Source organism: Oryctolagus cuniculus, chromosome 5, assembly GCF_964237555.1.
Source record: "Oryctolagus cuniculus chromosome 5, mOryCun1.1, whole genome shotgun sequence".
Lineage (NCBI taxonomy): Eukaryota > Metazoa > Chordata > Mammalia > Lagomorpha > Leporidae > Oryctolagus > Oryctolagus cuniculus.
The window spans coordinates 29,760,032-29,782,056 of record NC_091436.1 but is presented as its reverse complement, the minus strand read 5'-3'; positions in this window follow the sequence as shown (position 1 = coordinate 29,782,056).

Genomic DNA, 22,025 nt, shown 5'->3' with positions numbered 1-22,025 from the left:
GCAGCCCTATCATCAGTACCCTTCTGTTGTGACACGCCTTTAATTCAGATGAGGCCAGACAACAGCAGAATGCCCTGGCACTGTCTCATGCTAGTTTTCCTACAACCCTGTGAGGTAGTAGCTACCGTCATGATCTTCCACTATATAGATGAGGAGGGGGAGGCACAGAACACTTTTGTAGGTTATCTGTGTCACCTAGGTAGCAAGTGGTAGAGGCAGGATATTGAGATTAGACCCATCTCAACGGAAAGACCAGAGCTGGGGTAGACTTCAAGCATGATTGCTTTAGGGAGTCAGCAGCATCAAAGATCTGCTTTTCCAGGGTAAGCATTCAGCCTGGCCATTAAGATGCCGGTTAAGGCACCTGCATCCCATATCAGTGCCTGGGTTTAGTACCTGGCCCTGCTCCTGCTCCAGCTCCCTGCTAATACAGCCCTGATACCTCAAGTAATTGACTTCCTGCCACCCTGATTTGAGAGATCTCAGTTGAGATCCTGGTTCCTGGCATTGGTCCTCTGGCTGCTACCAGCTTTCAGGGAATGCCCCAGCAGATGAAATTCATTATCTCTCTCTCTCTTTCTGCCACTATTGAAAACAAAATAAATTCTGCCTTTCCAAATTGGCTCAGGTGCCTTCTTTGCTTCACACTCATTCTCTCTACTCTAAACAGACTTCCTGCATATAGCTGGGAAGATGCTTGCTTGCTAGTAGTGTATATTCATATATTCCTAGATTAGCAATCCTAGCAGAGAGGGGATTTGTGATAGTATCTGAGTATGAATTCCCAAAAAAAAAAAAAAAAAAAAAAAAAAGGAATGATCGGTCCTACTTGTGGCATAAGTCTGCTACTTGAACCAGTAGCATTCGCCAGGGAGATGAGATACCATGGATGGCCGGCCTGGGTTACTTGCACGCTTCTCAGTGAGGATGGGGTCAGATGCTCTGCTTAGCAGCCTCACCTCCAACAAGAGAGAAGTAGTCCCCCAAAGGAAAGGGTACATGGGAACACACAGGTTCACTGCAGAAACAACAGAGGTGTTGAAGAATGTATCTGTAGAACTGTGCAGCAGAAAATAAAAGGTAGATGATGATAAATGGTCAAAGCCTCAGGGACTGAGAGAATCATGGGTTCATTAACAGGAAAACTGGGTGGGGTAGGAGGGCTAGAGTGAAGAACTTTCATTTAGGTCTGGTGAAAAGGGCGATGTGGAGTTAAGCAGTCAAGGATTTGGATCTGGAACCCAGGTGAAGGTAGAGGGGCATAGACAGAGAGACTTGGGGATTGTGGTACAAAGTTGACTGTCATCGCAAACACTTTTTACAAGATTTATCAGGCTGGCATTGTGGCACAATGGGTTAATGCTTTGGACACTGGCATCCCGACCTGGGGCGCCGGTTCCAGTCCCGGATGCTCTGCAATTTTGTTGTTGTTTGAGATGCAGAGAAACAGAGTGAGAGAGATGACAGATAGGCAGAGAGAGTGCTCACATGCCTGGTTCATTCCTCAAATGCCTACATTGTCTTGGGATACAGCTATGGCCAAAGCTGAGAGAGAGGAATGCAATGCAGGTCTCCCACATGGGTGTCAGGAACCAGTGACTCGATCTGACACAACAACCTCCCAGTGTCTGCATTAGCAGGAAGCTGGAGTCAGGAGCCAGAGAGCCAGAGCCCGGAATCAAACACGGGCACTTGGATATAGGACGTGGGTGTCTTAACCACTAGGCTAAATGCCCACTCCCTGGAATCACAATTTAAAAATAAATCACAGAAATATTTACAGGAGGAATTGTTTTAACACTAACACCGCAGAGTTCCCTGTGTCTGAGATACTTCCTACCATACCAGGCACTGAGGAGGACAAAAGACCCACGAACTGACCACAGAAAACATTTTTTTTTTTTTGTGATGGCCAAGGGACAAGCAGGCTTCTCTGTGTGGCACAAGGTCTTGGACCCATTAATTGATAGCCTCATATACCTAGAGAAAGTAAAAAAGAATGCATTTACTTTTAATTTATTTATAGACAAATAATCTTGGGATTTCCTCTTTAAAGGATTTATAAATAGCACTACAGAAAATCAGCTTGGAGTCAGCATTGTGGTGCAGTGGGATAGGTCACTGCCTGCAACTCTGGTATCCCATATCGGAGGGTCAGTTTGAGTCCCACTGCTCCACTTCCAATCCAGTTCCCTGCTAATGCACCTGAAAAAGCAGTGGAGGATGACCCAAATACTTGGGCCACTGCTGCCCATGTGGGAGATGTGGAAGAAGCTCCTGGTTCCTGGCTTCAGCCTGGCCCAGCCATGACTGTTGCGGCCATTTGGGAGGTAAACCAGCAGATGGATGACCTCTCTGTCCTCTGTCTCTCTCTCTGTCCTCTCTCTCTTTCTCTCTTTCTTGTGTGCATGCTATCTTTTCCTCTCTCTGTCCCTTTGCCTTTCAAATAAATAAACAAATCTTTTAAAACGCCCTCCTGTGATTTTTGTTCCTCTCTAGCAGCCCCCATGAGAGGTTCCTTAAATTTCACTTTTCTATAGCTCTTTTAGTGACCGCTTGGGGTTAGACACTTTGGGTAGAAGGAATGGAGACTATGTAGGGAGGTAAGGGGGTCACTGCGTACAGGGAAGCTAGGAAGGCAGGGGACCTCACTGACCCAGCAGAGGAAATGTGCCTTGGAGAAGGACTGCAGACCAGGGAGGGTAGGAATGGCGCGTGTAGCCTTTCAACCCTGAATACTCTGGACGGTCTGATTTGGTAGGCGTCGTGGATTCTGAGCCCTTCCACCTGGAAACATCTTCAGGCTGATTGTGATGGGCAGCTCTGGGGAGGAGCACCTGTGCTGTACTGGGCTTCCCAGGCAGCACTACTCTGCTGTTGTCACAGATCCACTCCTTTCTATTTGCTTCTCATCCTCAATCTGTTCTGCCGTTCATTGCTTTAGCCTAAGCTCGAGTTTCCTCCCCCATTGCTTTGATTTATTGGTGTCAGTTCTTGCTGCAAGAGGCTGTATGTCTGTGTCTGAATTCAAATGCTTGATGGAAAGAGACTGAATAGCACAATTTGTCCCTAGTTGACAACTCTCTGTGCCAGGCCATTGGCCAGCCAAGGATTGATTGTCAGCTGCCTATATCTGGTCCGTTCAGCTACAGATATGGATGGGAGTGGGCAGAGTTAGGCACATGACATGAAACATGCTATCCAGAGTGACTGCCCCAGAGTCTGTGAGCTGGGCTGCCTTAGAAGTGCCCATGGACAGGGCCGGCACTGTGGCATAGTGGTAAAGCCACCAGCTGCAGTGCCAGCATCCCATATGGGCACTGGCTGGAGTCCCGACTGCTCTACTTCTGATCCAGCTCTCTGCTATGCCCTGGGAAAGCAGTAGAAGATGGCCCAAGTGCTTAGACCCTGCACCCGCATGGAAGACCCAGAAGAAGCTCCTGGCTTCTGGCTTTGGATAGGCTCAGCTCCAGCCATTGTGACCATTAGGGCAGTGAGCCAGTGGATGAAAGATTTCTCTCTCTCTCTCTCTCTCTCTCTCTCTGCCTCTGCCTTTCAAATAAATAATCTTAAAAAAAAAAGTGCCCATGAACATAGAAGTTTAAGTCTCTGCCTGCAGTGCCAGTATCCCATAAGGGCGCCGGTTCAAGTCCAGCTGCTCCTTTCAATCCAGCTTCTCCTACACCAATGTGGGAGACCTGGAAGAAGCCCTTGGCTCCTGGCTCCTGGCTTTGGCCTGGCCCAATCCTGGCCATTTCAGCCATTTAGGGAGCAAGCCAGTGGATGGAAGATTCTTTCTTTCTGTCTCTTTTTATATTTCTGCTTTTCAAATAAATAATTCTTTAAAAAAAAGAAGCACCTGGAAGTTCCCCCAGTCCATTGCACAGATGGTCAACCAGTTCCCCTAATTTCCATCACACATCTTATTCCTGCCTTGAGGAAATACCAGGTTCTGGGTTTGTCTGGTTCTCTGGAGGGTGGGTTGGCCCAATTCCTGCTGTATCCTTATCCATAGGTGCTTACGTGGCAGCTTTCTCAAGTCTGCCATCTGCTTTCCAGCCCCCAGCAGCCCACTGATGCTGCTCACCAGCTCTCATCTCCTCCCATAGTTTCTTTGTCCTTGTGAATTTATGACTTTCTCTACTTATTTGCTGAAGTTAACAACAGGTTCAGGAGTAAGAGAATATGAAAAGTTGACCGGATCCCTGCATTTAGCTGGAAACCCTCTCTCTTTTCCTTATTCCTAAATTGCTCTCTCTAATCTTTGGTGGTAAGATTTTCAGATCACAAATGCAGCAAATCCAGTTTATTTTTAGCTCTACTTTGTGCTCACCTGTGGCGGAGGTCACTGTTGTGTTGACTGTCCAGTACCGGATGCCTCTGTAGCCCTCTCAGGCAAGCTTTGCCTGATTTTGGTTGTCTCTCAATTTTCAGCCTTCAGCAAACCTAGGTAGAGAGGAAGATCGGCAAGAAGATGTGGTTCCTTAGGAGAAGCCCAGAAATGTCTCATCCCTGGGGGACATAGGATTGAGGTCACTGGAGAATACCATCTATGCTCATCGTATTTTATTGTATGTGAGTGTGTTCTGAAAAAAACTGAAGAAGATGAAGTGGAGGAAGAAAAGGAGAATACATAACATCCTAGTAAATCTTGCAAACTTTTTAAGCAATATGGATTAAAAAATACCGGAGAATTTGGTGGCTGCTTGCAGAATTTATTGGAACGACTTCATCTAATTGCCATGCATTTCAATAACCATTGAATATCACCTTAAGTAGTTATCAAATTAACTTTGAGAAATGTGGTGTTCAATTAGACGGTTAACAGCCTACACAAGTATTCAAGATTTATTGTCTGTTGATGTTGTAAGCAGAAGGGAAAGGGCTTTGCTGATAGCTGGCCACAGGCAGAAGGGCAGAGTATTAGCACAACTGTGATGAAGGTGAGATGTTTCGGGGAAGGGAATCAACCGCACAGTCCAAGGCTCTACCATTATGGCCAGGAGGCATTTCAGCAAGTCAGGGAAGTAGATCCCTACCCAGGAATGGTGGGCAAATCTAATAACCTGTCTGTCTTGTTCTATCCTCATCTGTAAAGTGGGGAAAATAGTAACACCCAACTCAGGATTATTGAGGATTACATGTCTGAAATATGGTAATTACTCAATAAATGTTGGGTGTTGCTATTATTTTTCACCTTGGTTGGGACGTTGTTGTTGGGATAGTAACTGTTATTATTATTTGTTTCATAAGTAGTGAAAGTAACCTGAGCATCAAAGAGGAAGTAGTCACTGGCCAAGATCAACTGCCTCAGCCTTCAAAGGGAGCAAAGGTTCCTGAAAGTCTTACAAGTCAATACAGAGGCAAAATTGCCACTGATAGTCTCTCTGTTGTGGATTTGTGTTTAAAGGTCAAAGCTCTGCTCCCATGAAACACCATATTTTGACTACAGAGAGATATTGCCTTTTTGTTCACTGATGGATCTCCAGTGACTGCACTGTTGGTACATGACAGGTGCTTAGTAAATGGTTGTTGAATGAATGGATGAACGAACAGATGGATGAGTTAATTTAGCAAAACTTGGTGCTATTCTGAGCATCAGAAATTCATGTATGTCCTGGTTACTTATACCTTAAAATATAAGAGAAAATATAGGTTGACAAATATTGGTTTGGATTGGAGGTGTGCAGAAACTTTTTAAAATCAGTGTTTTGGAAGATTTGTTATACACTTTTTGGATGCTACTGCACAATCCTTACAGAAAAGTAACACACAGCTCCTATATTTTATGAAAATAACAAATCTTTCATTTCCTTGCTGGATTTTTAGGGTATATTTCATAATTAAAGAAATAAAAGTGAGCCTCTTCAAGGCTGTGCTAAAAGTGAAAACATCTTTTTGTTTTAAGAATTATTATTTATTTGAAATGCAGAATTATAAAGAGAGAAAGAGAGATCTCTATCTACTGGTTCACTCCCCAAAAGGCTGCAACGGCCGGGACTGGTCCAGACCAAAGCCAGGAGCCTGGAACTCCATCAGGATCTCCCACATGGCTGGCAGGGGCCCAAGCAGTTGGCCACCTGCTGCTGCTCTCCAAGGTGCATTAGCAGAAAGTTGGAAGGGAAGCGGACCAGCCGGGACTAGAACTGGTGCTCTGATACAGCACGCCAGTGTTGCAAGTGGTGGCTTACCCTGCTGTGCCACAATGTCACAGCCTATTTTTATTACTTAGGTCTTTTCTGACTGGAAAAGGAGACTTGGCAGTGATGGGGTCCCTTTCCTTATTTAAATGGCCTATGGTCCAAAGAGTTTGAGATTTAATGTTAAAGCAAATATCTTGATAAAATTTAAAAATATATTTATTGTATTTATTTGAGAGAGAAAGAGTAAGAGTGAGAGAGGTATGTCAATTTCTGGGTTTCTCCCCAAATGTCTGCAACAGTCTGGGCTTGGCCAGGCCAAAGCCGGGAGCCAAGAATTCAATCAGGTATCCCATGTGGTTGGCAGTGACACTACCTCAGCCATCAACTGCTGTCTCTCAGGGTGTGCATTAGCAGGAAGCTGGAATCAGGAGTGGAGCCCGGACTTGAACCCAGTACTCTGAAATGGGATGCAGATATCCCAAGTGGTGTCTTAACCACTAAACCAAACACCTATCTCTTGCTAAAATTTTTATCAAAAGGCAGCTACTGCTTGTATGTTGAAGACATTAAGGGAAATGTCCTAAGACCCACAATTTCCTTGAAAATTATTAGATTCCTATAAAAGTGTTCATTTCACTTTTATCAGATATTGGAAGTGTAGGCATTCATGATTTAGTAAGATTTCATTGTCAAACCTGCTCATTGCCCAGTGTCAGGCAGATGGAAAAATGAGCAAGCAAGAAGCTGGGAAGCCTGGGGCTAAGGGAGCAAGCACTCCTATAGGACTGAGTTTCTAGCAAGCGGTCATGGCATCTGAGAAGGTAGGAAATTCCAAACGGACCTACTTAGGTTGAAAGTGTCAATCCCTGTAACTCAGAGAGGCTGACACTGAGGACTCTTGAACATAGAATTCTGGTCCAGAATCCTAGGTCTTTAATTAGGCAGAAACATAGAAGACCCTGAATTATGGTCATGGGTCACTTAACGATGGGAATATGTTTTGGGAAAAGTGTTATTTGGCCATCTTATTGTGTAAACGTCATAGGGTACACTCACACAGTCCTAGATGTTCTAGCCAACTACACATCTAGGCTATAAGGTGTGTAGGTATACAAATATCTATTTTACATATAGCCTATTTTTCCTCAGCTGTTGATGAACAAAACTTTAGATTAAATCAAACACAAGAGGAAGACAACAGGATCAAGAGAGAAGGAAAATGCTAGATGAGGCTGTGTAACACAGCGGACTTTTACAGTAAACTTTTTTATTTTTTGAGAGGCAGAGAGACACAGAGAGTGTGCTTCCATCTACTGGCTCATACCCTGAATGCCCACAACAGCTTGGACTGGGCCAAGGCCAGAGCCAGGAGCTTAGAACTCAATTCAGGTTTCCTATGTGGGTGGCAGGAACCCAATCACTTGAGTCATCCTTGCTGCCACCCAGGGGCCGTGTTAATAGGAAGTTGGAGTTAGGAGTCAGAGCTGGGGTTTGAACGCAGGAACTATAATGTAGGACGTTGGCATCTTACCTGGTGTCTTAACTGCTAGGCTAAACACTTGCTCCTAAAGATTTTTTAAGTAAATAAGAAGTGTACATTCTAAAATAGCAAAAGGTGTAACATAGTAAATACATTAACCAGCAATGTAGTTGTTTATCATCAAGTAGAAAAACCAAATCCCCAAACAGTACCTTGAATGCTGATGCTAGGTACCATCAAGCCCCAGTCTCCTGGGCTCTCTCAACTTAATTCACTAAATAGAGGGAGTAGTATAGCCAGCTACCAGGTTCTTTTTATTTTAAGCTTTATTTCTTTACTTGAAAGGCAGATTTACAGAGAGGCAGAGGCAGAAAGGGATAGAAAAATAGAGAGAGAGAAAGAGAGGCCTTCCATCTGCTGGTTCACTCCCCAAAAGGCCAAAACAGCCGGAGCTGGGCCAGACCAAAGCCAGGAGCCAAGAGTTTTCTCCAGGTCTCCCACACAGTGCAGAGGCCCAAGCACTTGATCCATCTTCTACTGCTTTCCCAGGCCATAGCAGAAATCTGGATGTAAGAGGAACAGCCAGGACTTGAACTGGCGCCCATACAGGATGCCAACCCTGCAGATGGCAGCTTTTACGCGCTACTCCACAGTGCTGGCCCCTGTGCTGTCCATTTTTTAATGAGTGGCAGCCAAGTGGGCTTGTTTATACTGACATCACCACGGACATGAATAATGCATTGGCCACAATGTCACCAGGCAGTGGAAAATTGTGAACTCCATTATCATCTATGGAACCACCAACTGAAGCATTAGTATTCAGGGCATGAGTGTATTTCTACTCCAGGCCTGACTACCACCTGCTCTGTTAACAGGGATAACCACAGAGCTCAGATCAACCCACATCCAGATGAGACCATGTGAAAAGGAGGATCAAGAAGACTGGGGATGCAGAGCTGAAGCTAGAATGATTTTCTGAACGGGTTCCGGTGTTTTAGTGGCTTTGTAGGCGGTGACGCGTGTCGTGGAAGAAAGGGAGGAAGGGAGAGAGTAGAAAACGCTCCCACCAAGAAGATTACTAGCTTCCCTGTTAGGATCTGCTAAAGTCCAAGATGACTCCCCACCTGGACTTCAGGCTTGTCTCAAGCACAGTAAAACCAAAATGAAAGAACACTAAGAAAGAAGCACAGTGAAAGCATTTCTTCTTTTACTTTCCATCAAGCCAAATGCCAAATATTCCAGTAGTACCTGCATGGCTTCTGGCATTCTGGTAGAATTGGCCACTGTGACGGGCCTGGACCCAGGGCACCTGTGACTCCCTGCGACAGCGGAGTGGACTCCGAGTAGCTTGCCCACCTACACACGTGTTCTGGCAGGGAAGAGAGGATTGTGAACCCCATGGACCCATAGGGCATCCTATTTTTCTTTATTTGAGATACAAATGGGGCTGCTTCTTCCCAGTGTGTTTACAGAGACCAAATCAAATCAAAAGAACAAGGATTTCCTTAAAAAGAATTTTGAAGCAAGAGATTTGCAGGTGCTACATGTCTCTTTCATTCGCGCAGCCTGTCTCCAGGGAAAGTGTGAAAAGCTCTTGGCAAACTTTTGCTAACAGCGGTCACAGCCCATCTGGGAAAGCAAAAATCAGTGTGCAGTGATGGAAGATACCTCCGGGCTCAATTAGGAGAGTTTCCTGAGGGTATCACCCCCCACACACCAACTCGCCGCCCCACTGGAACAGGAGTCCCAGCAATGCAGGGATTTATTTTTTTCTCCATTCTGTGCATTGTTGTGTCCTTGGAGTTTTTAAACAATGCCAGGCACATAGTAGGTGTTTGATAAAATGTGTTGAGAAAATGTCTTTCGCCTTGTTCACCGTGGATGATGGTGCTAGTGTAACAGTGTCCCTGACATCACCCTCCTTGAGGTACCCTCTACCCCTCCCCTGCTAACAACAGGAAAACAAATCCCTCAGCCCGGTGAACCATCTGCAAGTTGTTTTCCTTTTTTCCCTTGAGGACTCTGGCCTTTTCCTTCCCTTGTCAAATCCTTCAGTCCTATTATAATCAATCGGCAAGTAGTTGCTTTTCCAGAGGGGGAAAAAAATCTTATTATTTAGAAAAGCAATTCATCACTCAGAACAAAACAAAGCGTGCAGGTGTAAGGAGATGTTGTTATTGATATGCTTATCCAGGAGTAATCACAAGGCAGGGCCACATCAGAAACTGCACACGTGCGGCTAAGACAAACACCGAGAGGCTGTTCCCTGAAGATTAGGTCCCCTCCTGAATTTCCCCAGCCTCTCTTCTGTGTCTACCCAAGCCTCCTGCTTGAGCCAGAGAAGGTAATTCGAGAGCCCTTACCTCCTTTGTTTTGGCCACGGAAATAACAATCTCTCTCTCTCTGTTCTCTCTCTCTCTGTCTCTGTCTCTCTCTCTCTCTGTCTCTTCTCTCTCCTCTCTCTCTTCAAAAGGCTACTGTTTCTTAGTTTGGCTGCAGAACACATCAGGTGACAAGGCACTGTGCTTGCCCAATGCAACAGTGACAGCTAACATGTATTCATCTTTTCCTAGGCATTGGGCAAGGTACTAAACACTTTAATAACACTTTATTTTAGTTCATCTTCTCAACATCGAGTGAAATAGAAATATTATTATTATTATTATCAGCTTTATATTCTGCAGCTAAGAGAATCCAGTAGAACTTCCCCCAGTTGCTTTGCCAGGGAGTAGCACAACCGGGGATCTGAGGTCTCCATCACTGTCTTACACAATCCTCAAGAAGTTTGCAAGGTAGGGAGGAAGACAAAATAGAAGCACATGGAATTACGAATCTGCCTGTAGTCTCTGTCAGGGCTTCCGCTTTCTAGTCAGGGCCTGTGAACCCCCTGAGGATCTTGTTCAAATGGAGTCTGCTCCAGAAGACCTGGGCGAGGCACAAGATACTACTGACCTAACAAGCTCCCAGGTGATACCAGTACTGCTGGCCCCCAGATCACGCTTTGAGAAACGGGCATCCGCCCTCCCCCTTCCCCTCCCCCTCCCTGGCCTTGCTGTTGTTAGAGGCCGCTGTGGTACAGGGCAATGTCCACCCCGCCAAGCATCTCTTATGAAGTGATCCCCACCTTCCTGCTTATTATGATATCCAAGGAACACTGGAATTCTTCTTAATTTAGAATGTTTGATGAAACAGAGTCACCTTTTAAAAAGTGGAAACACATGTATTTATTTCAAATTTTACTGATTTTTCTAGAATAGCTAAAAAAGCACACATGGGGTTTTTTTGTTGGTGTGATTGGTTTATTTTACCTAACCAAATGTTTTCCAGGTCCATCTATGTTGTCATAAATGACAGAATTCCATCCTTCTTTTTTTATGGCTGAAAGAAAATGATCTTCTAACCATTTTCTAGGTCATACCACTATGCTAAATTTATTCTGCTCCCCCGGCCAGGAAATCTGCACACCAGAGAGGCGCACCGCGTACGTGGCTGAAGGTGGGTTCATCTTTTGTTGGCTCTCCAGGTGAGTCCAAAATACAAATAGAGCTTGGTTGACTCTGTTTTTCCGATTTAAACTTTCATTTCTGCTGATTTACAGTGTTGTTTTTTTTTCCCCTAAATTGACACCTAAGCCATAACCCATTATCGGCAACAATGACTTGACACTTGTTTTTAAATGGATTTTTATTGAGATATAACTTAAATAACACAATTTTTTTTTTTGACAGGCAGAGTGGACAGTGAGAGACACAGAGAGAAAGGTCTTTCTTTGCCGTTGGTTCACCCTCCAATGGCCACCGCAGCCAGCGCGCTGCGGCCGGCGCACCGCGCTGATCCGATGGCAGGAGCCAGGTACTTATCCTGGTCTCCCATGGGGTGCAGGGCCCAAGTACTTGAGCCATCCTCCACTGCATTCCCTGGCCACAGCAGAGAGCTGGCCTGGAAGAGGGGCAACCGGGACAGAATCCGGCGCCCTGACCAGGACTAGAACCCGGTGTGCTGGCGCCGCAAGGCAGAGGATTAGCCTAGTGAGCCGCGGCGCCAGCCAATAACACAATTTTTAAAGGTGTGCAATACAGTGAGTTTTAGTGTATTCAAAATATTGTGCACCTGTCACCACTGTTTTATCACAGAAACAGTTTCTTCACCTCTAAAAGAAGCTTAAAGACCCATTAAGCAGGGTCTTCCTATGCCCCCACTTCCAATATGCCCATCCACAGCCTGTTTTCTCTATGGTTTTGTATTTTCTGGGTGCTCCATACAAATAGAATCATGTAGTACATGGTGTTTTGTATCTGACTTTTTTCGTGGAGTGTATTTTTTTCAATGTCCATCCATATTCTAACACATGCTACTACATTACTTTGATCGTTGAAAAATAGTCCACAGTGTGAACATGTCACAGTTTAACTGGTCACCTATTGATAGACATTTGTGTTGTTTCCAATGTTGGAGTGTTGCAAATAAAATGTTTCTATGAACATTATTTGTTGTTTCAAGGCATATGTTTTCATTTCTGTCAGATATGTTCTTAGTAGTGGAATTCCTTATCCATATGGAAACTCAATGTTAACCTTTTTTGAAAAACTGCCAAAATATTGTCTAAAGTGGTTGCATAATTTTAGGACCCCACTAGCACACTATGAAGCTTCTAATTGCCTTCAAATCCTCACTCACACTTGTCTGTCTCCTTGAATATACCCATCTAGTTGGTACTAAGAGTAATCTCCCATTGTGGCGTTATATTTTGCATTTTTAAGGTAACAATAATTGTACATAGATATGGGGTATGGTGCAGCATTTCAATACATGTGTATGCTGCATGCTGATCAAATCAGGTAATCAGCATTTCCTTTTCTTTGACATTAATTTATGATTGTAACCTTGGAGCTCCTTGCTTCTGTTTGCTCATTACAATATATTCAAGGTTATGGTGAACTGTAGTCACCCCACTATGCCATGTAACACTAGGAACTTATTCATTTGATCTAGCTCTGATACAATATCACATAACACACACTGATAACTATCACCCATATCAAGATACAAAACATTTCCAGTTTCAGAATGTCCTTCATGCCCCTCCCCAGTCAATATTATGCCCTCAAATAACCACTGTTCTGGTATCTATCATCGCATATTGTTTTGCTTCTTTCTGAACATCATAAAAATATGACTGCACAGCATGTATTCTTCTGTGTCTGCCATGCTTGCTCATCACCATGCCTGAGAGATCTCTCCATGTTGCTGTAGGTAACAGTAGTTTGTTCTTTTTTTATTAGGATGCACTGTTCCATTATATGACTTTCACAATTTATTTATATGTTCTATTATTTATGAAAATTTAGTTTATTCACAGTTTGGGTATTATGAATAAAATTTGTTTTTAAGCTTGTTTTTTGTGGGTATGTAGAGGAGAGGGTTGGGCCATAGTGAGACATAAGTTTTGCTTTTGAATTGAAAGTATTTTCAAAAGGAACTAGTAGGGGCTAGATATGTTAGTTATTTTTAAGAAAATACACATTAAAATAGAAGCCTGACTATTAATCTTGACCCATGTACCATCTAAGCTGATTAAATATGTACTGCCTTAGGAGACATTGATATAGAAAAACAAAGGCGTAGGCTTTGGAATGAGACACTCTTGGGTTGGCATGTTGGCTTTGTTGCCTACTACAGTATGTGATCTTGATCAAATAATTCTTACCCCTTAAGTGGTGGATTACAACTTCTGAGTCTCAGGAAAATGAGCTGAAATTTTATGTTAACAAAATCAAGGAATCTTACAAACATAAAAGTTGAGGGAAAGAACCGGGATCCCAAAGAGTACACATTCATTGATTCCGTTTATAGACAGCAGAAAAACAAGCAAAAGCAAGAGTGTTCTTTGCTCGAGTCAAGATTACAGTTACCTTTGTGAGGAGGTAGTGACCAGAAGAAACTCAGGGGAGCCTCTAGGGTATAAGAAATATTTTATATCCTGATGTGAATATTGGCTATATAGCCATCCACATATGTGCACATTTGCTATACATGTATATACACACAAGTGTATTTATAATACCTGGTGACAGTTTGGGGATGCTGGTCATATTCTGTTTCTTGATCTAGGTACTGGCTACACAAATGGGCTTGGATGTTGAAAACTTGTCGAGCTGTACATAGATGACATGTGTAAAAGAGATAGTTTTCTTTCTATGAAAACGAGATAATAACAATAACAAAGTTTGTTGAATGAAATGCCAAAAGTGTTGAGTAAATACTTCTGCTCTTGTTTCCCTGTTGACTAAGAGGTATGGACAATGGTGGAATTAGAATTAGAATTAGAATTAGAATTAGAATTAGAATTAGAATTAGAATTAGAATGCAACAGTAGAAGATCCACATTATAGGCTGGTGCCACGGCTCACTTGGCTAATCCTCCACATGCGGCACCGGAACCCTGGGTTCTAGTCCCAGCTGGGGCACTGGATTCTGTCCCAGTTGCTCCTCTTCCAGTCCAGCTCTCTGCTGTGGCCTGGGAGTACAGTGGAGGATGGCCCAAGTGCTTGGGCCCTGTACCGCATGGGAGACCAGGAGGAAGCACCTGGCTCCTAGCTTCGGATGGGCGCAGCATGCCGGCTGCAGCGCACCGGCCATAGCGGTCATTTGTGGGGGTGAACCAACGGAAGGAAGACCTTTCTCTCTGTCTCTCTCTCTCTCTCTCACTGTCTAACTCTGCTTGTTAAAAAAAAAGAAAAAAAATCCACATTATAAAGTCTTCGTCATTTTCACATTTTGTCAGAGATAAAGTCTTGCACTAAATAATGTGTTAGGGTAAAATTCATGAACAGATAGGAGAAACTGACTGGAAGAAGGGTTCTTTTCAGATTCAGATGGATATCTTATCAATCAGGGCACTCCAGAGAAGCTTAGCCAATAGAATCTCTCTTTGTGTAACAGGGAAACTGGAATTAAGAGTTAAGTTTAGGAGCAACTGTTAGGAGAAGTGGTTAAGTCACCTCTTGGGCTGCTTCCATGCCGTATCCAAGCACCTGGTTTGAGTTCCAGTCCCTCTGTTTCTGAGCCAGCTTCCTGCTCGTGCATCCTGGGAGGCAGCAGATGATGACTTCAGTTAACATTAATCACATAGAAAAAAATACCTTCACAGCAACAAATAAACTAGTGTTTGGGTGCAAAAGCCTATCCAAGTTGACCTGTAAAATTAAACGTCACAGCATCTATAAATCCTGCTTAGACTTAAAAGAGTTAGCTTTGTACTTAACTTCAATGTCCCTGACTATAGATTTAGTCAGAACAGATAAATCTTCTGGAAGATATTTTACATCCTGTTCCAAGTGATATATGATGTTAGGGTTTAGGCATGGACCACAGGCAATGACACTAATCTTGGCTGAAGTATCTTTAGTTATAAAGGAGACTAGATATTTATGTTCTATCAAGAACATCAAATAGCTAGCCAAGCCTTAAGGAATTTTCCTAAATCTCATTAGATCATATCTCATAGAAAACCCTCTCTTATCAAAATACTGGCTATCATAACATCCTTCAATCCTTGAAAGCATTCATATAGTTCAAACAACCTTGTTTCTTTCTATTATTGTTACAGGCACTTTAAGTATGTTTTATCCCCAAAATAAGGTAAGAAGTGGTGGTTGTTATCTTGCTAGGTGCACTGAAAATCCTAGATAGCATCTCTTTATGTAATTCTGAAAATTTCTATGGTTAATTAATTTCATAATTAATTTTTTTATTTCCTATTCCTCTTGTTCAGATCTTCTAAAAATGTCAGAATTGATTGAGTACGTACTCATGCCTTAAAGTTATATAGAGATGTCCCATTAACAGAAAAATATTTAACAGACAAAGGGACTTACAGATTGCATATGGTCTACAGAAGTATTTCACTTGGATTGTTATGTTTAAAAGCAATAAGTAGGATGTAGGTTTGATGCAATGGTTAAGATGCCACTTGGGATACTCACACCCCATATGGGAGTACTTAGGTTCTAGTCCTGGCTCCACTTTGATTCCAGCTTCTTGCTAATGTGCACTCTTGGAGGCAGCAATGATGGCTCAAGTACTTTCGTCCTGCTACCCACAGGGGAGAATTGATTGAATTCCTGGCCCCTGCCTTCAGCTTGGTCCTGCTCCAGCTGTTGCAGCCATCTGGGGACTGAATCTGCAGACGGAAGACCTTTGTTTGTCTCTGTTTATCTCTCAAACAAATAAAAGTTTTTAAAATTTTATTCAGAATGCAAAAGAGGTTGAAAGAAGTTTCAGTAGTACACATGTAAGTAATTTATTTGAACTGTATGCTAAAGATATCTACCAGTTTCTACAAATGTCTTTAAAAGTCATCATAGATGATTGGTGAAAATGTTGAATCATACTTTTGTTGCACATCAGCTACATAAACAGTTTTGTACAATGAAAAATACTAATTTGTTTGACATTCCATGTTAAACTACTGTCATGTTCAGCTTCATTGCATGTAATGCAGTCCTGGTCCATCATCAGATCATGTATTCTGGAGTGTGTTCTTTATTCAATAAAGTTTCAATTTAGTATAAAAAAATAGAAATAGTTGTTGGCATGTAAACCTTGAGAGATTTCTTTAGAAATCACAGATTCTTTTTTTTTTTAACTTTTATTTAGTAAATATAAATTTCCAAAGTACAGTTTATGGATTACAATGGCTCCCCCCCCATAACTTCCCTTCCACTCGCACCCCTCCCATCTCCCACTCCCTCTCCCATTCCATTCACATCAAGATACATTTTCAATTATCTTTATATACAAAAGATCAATTTAGTATATATTAAGTGAAGATTTCATCAGTTTGCACCCACACAGAAACACTAAGTGTAAAGTACTGTTTGAGTACTAGTTATAGCATTAATTCACATTGGACAACACATTAAGGACAGAGATCCCACATGAGGAGTAAGTACACAGTGACTCCTGTTGCTGACTTAACAATTTGACACTCTTGTTTGTAGCGTCAGTAATCTCCCTAGGCTCTAGTCATGAGTTGCCAAGGCTATGGAAGCCTTTTGAGTTCGCTGACTTCAATCTTATTCAGACAAGGTCTTAGTCAAAGTGGAAGTTCCCTCCTCCTTCTTTGATGGCCCATTCTTTCTGCTGGGCTCTCACTCGCAGAGACCTTTCATTTAGGATTTTGTTTGTTGTTGTTGTTGTTGTTGTTTTTGCCAGAGTGTCTTGGCTTTCCATGCCTAAAATACTCTCATGGGCTCTTCAGCCATATCTGAATGCTTAGGGCTGATTCTGAGGCCAGAGTGCTGTTTAGGACATCCGCCATTCTATGAGTCTGCTGTGTATCCCACTTCCCATGTTAGATCGTTCTCTCCCTTTTTTATTCTATCAGTTAGTATTAGTAGACACTAGTCTTGTTTGTTTGATCCCTTTGACTCTTAGACATACCAGTGTGAGAAATCACAGATTCTTGAGTTCTCTTAAAAAAGAGAGAGACTTTACATAACATAGTTGTATATGTATATGTATATGTATATGTATATGTAAATAAAGTCAATTGAAAAAAGATCCCAGTAAAAAATAATAGGGGAAATAAGAGAGGGAAGAGGTAGTCTATAGCTGTAAAGCTGTATAGTTCTGCATATAGTCCTACAGACTTACTTCTAAGGGTACAGATTAAAAACTTGTCATGGGACTCCAATACCATTAAAATTGGTGGTAAAGATGCCATCTTAATTGTTAAAGTGATCATATTAAGTGTTAAAGTCAACATATAGATAGGTTCAAGTGTAAAAGTGATCACATAAATAACATCAAGTGCTGGTAATAATAATAGACAGAATTAAAAAGGAAGGAATGTCCAATATGGGAAGTAGTCCACACAGTGACTCCTAGAATGACATTCGCTGTAAATAACACTCTGACCTCAGAATCAACCCTTAAGTCATTCTGGTCTGGCTGAAAGGCCTGTGAGACCATTTCAGGCATGGAAAGCCAAGACTCTGTGGCAAAAAATATCCTACATGAAGGAGCTCTGTGCAACCTCGGTGGAATGAAGGGGCCATCAAAGAAGGAGGTACTTTTCTCTGAAGGTAGGAGGGAACTTCCACTTTGCTTATGGCCATGTCCAAATACTGATGGAGTCTGTGGTCACACAAGGCTTCCATGGCCTTGGCAGCTTTTGGCTAGAGCCTCAGGTGATTATTGATGTCATAAATAAGAGTGTTAATTGTTAAAGGAACAACAGAAGTCACTGTGCATTTACTCCCCATGTAGGACCTCCGTCCTTAATGAGTTGTGCTATGAGAATTAACTGCAAAACTGGTTCTCAAACTGTACTTTATATGTTGTGTGGGGGAGGGGGGGTGCAAACTGTTGTTGAAATCTTTAACATGGAGTTGGTCTTCTGTATATAAAATTAAACTAAAAATGAACCATAATGAAGAAGGGGATAGGAGGGGGAGTAGGAGGTGGGATGGGAGTCAGGGTGGGAGGGTGGGTGTGCAGGAAAGAACCACTATGTTCCTAAAGTTGTACCATAAACAAATGCATTAATTAAATAAAAGCTAGAGAGAGAGAGAGAGAGAGAGAGAGAGAGAGAGACCTGGCAATACTAGAAAAAAGTTATGGCATGATGAATATTGGCAGAAGAAAATAACCCTTGTGTTGAGCTCCTGAGGTCACTAGGAGACCTGGCTGGCTTCACTGTTAACATTTCTGTCCTATAATTCTTGTCACAAAAAGCTTCTAGGTGACACCTTGCTGGGGGCCATTGTCACAGATCCAGCGTCAGTTGGACTTTAAGGCCTTCATTTTTTTCTTCCTGCTATCCAAGAAGTCACAACCTACGTAGTACCATAGTCCCTGCCCCTGGGGACACAGACTTCACAATGAGTGAGCTGCCGAAGTATTTCCAGTAGGACTGGAGGAAAAAGGCTTCACCCCTCATCCCTGCGGATCCCTGTCCATCCTGCCCTCTGTGCCCATCTGCCTGCCCATCTTCCTTTGTCTCTTCCTCCCTCTCTCCAATTCGCCTTTCCTCCTTTCTGCCTTCTTTTTCTTCGTCTTCCCCTTCTCCCTCCTCTCTTTCTCCTTCTGTTTCTCCATCTCTCATTCCTCCGTCATTCTGGCTGCAAGTTTTCTCACCAACATTACAACAAGGATAGGTCTTTCCTGTCTTCAAATGCTGCTTTGTGGGGCAAGCCTGGGATCATGATGTCTGACAGTGCTCAGAGGACTGACTGTGGGGGTCAGGTCCGAAAGTCAGCATTCCAGGCCTGGGGTCAACCAGGGCAGTCTCGCCTCCTTTTCTAGCTTCTACTCAGCATTTCAGGGTCCGTTCTCTTCGTGAGGAAGATAGATGGGGAGGAAGATGTGGCAAGAGAGCTCTCTTATTTCCATATCTTGGACACTCCTCCATCCCAGTTCATCTCATTCTTCTTCATCCTCCATGTTTCTCCTACTTTCAGTCTTGCGGTTCTTGCTTCCAGACAGGCACTTATTTGATGGGGATTAAAGGCAGGGGTCTGTGCTTGGCAGGGAGATTGAGAAGTGGCAAAGGGGTCTCTGAGCTGTAGCCATCTGTGGAAGGAAGAAGGGAGAAAGTTCTGCCTAGCACCGGGAGGCAGTGCCCTTTCTGATGCCACTGAAGTGGACTTGGGGTCATCTATCGGTGCTGTTGTCCTCTTTATCCATTTCACACCACATTCTTACAGTTTTGTGCCCTGTTACTTTGTGTGGCTGTGTTTCAATTAAGCAAATTATATAACTATAAATAAAGCACACCAAAGCTAAGGCAGTAGATTTGCTTTTTATTGGGACACCACACCAGCTGCTTTAGGTGTTATAGAAATGGCCTTCCCAAACAGCGACTAATCACTGTGTGCTATGGGAAAACAAGGACCAATCAGATGTTTCATACTCTGTTCATTTCAGTATAGTCAAGCGAAAATCTAGGCACTATCATCTCTCAGTGCTGAGGATGTACCACACAAAACATGGCAGCGTCTTTATTGTGATGATTAAATGGAAAATTGACCTTGTTAGTACCCAGTTATCACCCCAAATGTTTAGTAACTGCTGACATTGGGAGAGCTGTGAATAGACCCTACATAAGGAAAATTAATCAGACAGGTAACCGCCCAGGCGCCATTCACGACACGAATTAACAGCAATGCTGATGAGACATACAAAATAATGATATGGTCTGGCAACTTTAAGAAATTACTGGGTTGATTTCATTTTAGCATTAACTTCTATAAAAATGTTCATTTCAACTGACAGAGAAAAACCTCAGTTATCCTGAGGTTCCCTCAATACTAGTTTTTGTTTGTTTGTTTTGTTTTTTGTTTTTTGTGTTTTTTTTTTTTTAATTTTTAAACTCATCTGTATTTGTCACAACCTTTTAAAGAAAAAGGACCTGAGCACTACATTCCTGCCCACAACCTCGGTGACTTACTTTTTGATTTAATTTAATTTGATTTATTTGAAAGAGTTACAGAGAGAGCCAGAGACACTGAGAGGTCTATCCCAACAGCTGCAATGACCCGAGCTGGGCCCATCCAAAGCCAGGAGCTTCTTCCAGGTCTCCCGTGTGGGTGCAGGAGCCCAAGCACTTGGGTCTTCCTGTGCTGCTTTTCCAGGCACACTAGCAGGGAGCTGGATCAGAATTGTAGCAGCTGGAACTTGAACCAGCGCTCATATGGGATGCTGGTGCTGCAGGCCAGGGCTTTAACCTGCTGTGCCATAGTGCTGGCCCCGGTGACTTACTACACTCTTGTTTATGGCATCAGTGATCACCCTAGGCTCTTGTCATGAGTTGCCAAGGCTATGGAAGCCTTTTGAGTTTGCCAACTCAGATCTTATTTAGACAAGGCCAAAGTCAAAGTGGAAGTTCTCTCCTCCCTTCAGAGAAAGGTACCTCCTTCTTTGGTGGCCCATTCTTTCTGCTGGGATCTCACTCGCAGAGATCTTTCATTTATTTATTTATTTGTTTGTTTGTTTATTTATTTTTGCCAGAGTGTCTTGGCTTTCCATGCCTAAAATACTCTCATGGGCTTTTCAGCCAGATCTGAATGCCTTAAGGGCTGATTCTGAGGCCAGAGTGCTGTTTAGGACATCTGCCATTCTATGAGTCTGCAGCGCAATTGATTTCTTACAAAGAGAGATAAATGTTTTAATACACAGAAAAATATGAAAATTATTATGAGAAGCGCCCATGTTCCACTCAACAAAACCAAGTGTTATCACTTTGATGTATTTTCTTCATGTTTTCCCAATGAACTTTTAACTCTATCTACAAATATTCCAAGTTTTTCAGCTTATGAAAGCCCAAGGGAGATTTTTAAAACCAACGATTGTTCATTATATTCTTGCAGCTTATCCTCGGATGTATGGGTTTCATGGTAATAAGCAATTGAATCCTTCTATGTTTCACATTACAATTAACTTGAATCTTGAAATCCTTGAAGTATTGCCAGTATGCTTGAAAAACTCCTTTCTAGGTTATTGTTCAAATTCAGCTTGAGAGCACTAGTGTGGCTCCAAAACAGGTAGTCCTCGACTTACAATGTTACCCTTACAATATTTTGGCTTCATGATGGTGCAAAAGTAATATGCATTCAGTGGAAACTGTACCTCAAATTTTGAAGTTTAACTTTTTGGGGACTGGTGATTTATGGAATGCTCCTCTCTTGTGGAAATGGGGAGTGGCAGCAACTGCTGCTCCCAGTCATCCCTGCAATCAGCAGGGAAAATAACCGATAATCTCAGGGGGCTGAGGTGCTAAGCTACCGTGTTAGGTAGCAAGGCATACTAGATGCATTTTTGATCAACGATGTTTGAAATTTACAATGGTTTATTGAACACAATCCCATCCTAAATCAAGGAGCATGTGGAATGACTATTCATGATGTTCACTGGCACTTAGTAAAGACCATTGTTAGAGTGGTTTAAAACATTGTGTTTCCAAGATTTCATGATGAGTTCCAAGCACTGATCCACACAACCACTCATCTATTGTGTTTTTTGTTTGTTTGTTTGTTTTGACAGGCAGAGTGGACAGTGAGAGTGAGAGAGAGAGACAGAGAGAAAGGTCTTCCTTTGCCGTTGGTTCACCCTCCAATGGCCGCCGCGGCCGGCGCACCGCGCTGATCTGAAGGCAGGAGCCAGGTGCTTCTCCTGGTCTCCCATGGGGTGCAGGGCCCAAGCACTTGGGCCATCCTCCACTGCACTCCCTGGCCACAGCAGAGAGCTGGCCTGGAAGAGGGGCAACCGGGACAGAATCCGGCGCCCCAACCAGGACTAGAACCCGGTGTGCCGGCGCCGCAGAGGGAGGATTAGCCTATTGAGCCACAGCGCCGGCCAAACAAATAAATCTTTAAAACAAAAAAGTTCATGGAGAATAG